The following is a 2,024-nucleotide window of genomic DNA, read 5'->3' as shown; positions in this document are numbered from 1 at the left end:
TTGGACACAGGGAAAATGTATTGATAAATTACTTGCATCATTAATGCAGTAATTCATTGTGCTGGGTTTGCTACCACCCTTAGGTAGTAGGCCTACATGAACACCCTTTGTTAATGTTTAGGCTCTTTTAGTAGATAACGATTATAGTTTATATTTCATAAAACACGCGCTATATTCTTAAGAAAATTATATATTCCCATTATGTATGGTGTAATTAACATTATTTTTTTTAAGTCGCTCAAGAGACGTTTACTCGAGGGACTCGAGTACTACTATACCAGTGGTTCTCAAACTCGTGAAGATAATGAAGCGGTTTCTAGGAAGTAACGAGGGACTTTCTAAAAGTAATAGTTATTTGGAATAAATTGATAAATAATGAATAATAACTGGCATAAGGAACTGATTACACCTAACTAGTACCGAAGAAGGTTTATTTGGTGATATTACTGAGGAGCATCTTCGTCTTGTGATTGCAACAATCAACAGTTACTTTCTTGACCTTGAGGCAAGAAAGGTTGACTCTAAGACATTTGGTAATTTTTCGGGAAAAGTACGGGCGGAGATTTCGTACGAAACAATTTTCTAGTTGATTGCGTTGTGTTTTGCATGTTTTTAACCTTCATTTCACCGCAAACCACAATTTCTATTAGTTTTTGGTACCAACTGCCGCGATCACAACTGTAGTGGATGTGATATACCCCACTAGTCGCGGGAGCCCAGACTAGGGCAGTCCCCCTCCCTTTTGGCAGCAGCAGCACTGGTTCAGCACCATCTGTGGGCCTGTGGGGATCTCATCCCTGGAGCATCTTTTATCTATTACTTTTTTAACTTTCTTTTACAGCCTCGATTTTATATTTCAATTTCTTTTAAAATTTGATTAAGTTTCACTTTTATTTTCATTTATTTTATTAAACCTTGTACGACAAGACAAAGATATAAAAGCTAGAGTCTTGCCGCCAAACTCTCTTGGGTTGTTTGCTCGTCTGATCAGTGAGGCTCACGGAGCGCCCACCCTCACTCCTTAATGTTTTCCTTGTTTTGAATCTACGAGAGAGAGGAGGAGAAGTATATTTTCGTTGTTTACAAGAGGCAAGTTAGTATGTGCTACATATATTGTAACTTTAGAGAATAAACAGACTGAGGGATCTCAGGTTTTCCATGAATATTTTGGTTTCGTTTTACCCTTGATTTTGTCCTTTTACTTTTAATGTGTTTATTTAATTGCTTTTTAAGGAAGAAATAGAAAACACAAATATAAAGGAAAATTAAGTTAAAACAAACATAATATGACTGACTAATTTTTAACTTGAGAATAAGAATATATGGGAAGAAGTTGTAAATACAAAGATAAGGGCTTCAGGGTCGTCACGAGTGGGTTTAGCTTTAATGAGACGCCTTGCTACCAAAGCATTTAAAACGGCTACCCGTTCGAAGTTCATACTCTGCAAGACTCGCATTGTAGTCTTATGGCAAAGTAGAGGTACACTCCACAGCCATTACATTTTTTTTAAAACAATTTGGTGCCCTTGCAAATAATCATGCGTCCCAAGAGTCAAAAAGTGCAATTAGATACCAAGCAAATGAGGCAACTGACGGATTTATAGAAAATATCGGTTTGTTGTTAGGTATGTGGTTTTCAGGGAGCAAATTATACAGTGTAAAAAAAACAAGGGAATTCTGGAATTTATACCAAGAAAAAATGTTTGTTACAGTGAAATTGTATCTGCTATCTGCTTAGGGTCCACAATCCTGGGCATAAAGGAGGTGGATCTACCTGGCACCTTATTGTTTAAAGACTCAGTGGGTCCAAGGTGCGGAGCATTCTAGCTAGGTGGTCAGGTGAGGCTGCGGTAGACATGAAAGGTGCAAGATCAATGTTGAATTTTTCCATGGGGGAATGGATCGACCTTTTGGTATTTTACAGATTGGGGTATTGGGCTTTGTAATGTTCATGGATATTTTGTGTATCAGAGGGCGCGCGCGTGTGTGATTAGTCACGTCTGCTTGCGTGATTTTATGTTGCA

The sequence above is a fragment of the Penaeus chinensis genome, chromosome 36 (assembly GCF_019202785.1).
Source record: "Penaeus chinensis breed Huanghai No. 1 chromosome 36, ASM1920278v2, whole genome shotgun sequence".
Lineage (NCBI taxonomy): Eukaryota > Metazoa > Arthropoda > Malacostraca > Decapoda > Penaeidae > Penaeus > Penaeus chinensis.
This window is presented reverse-complemented; position numbering follows the sequence as displayed.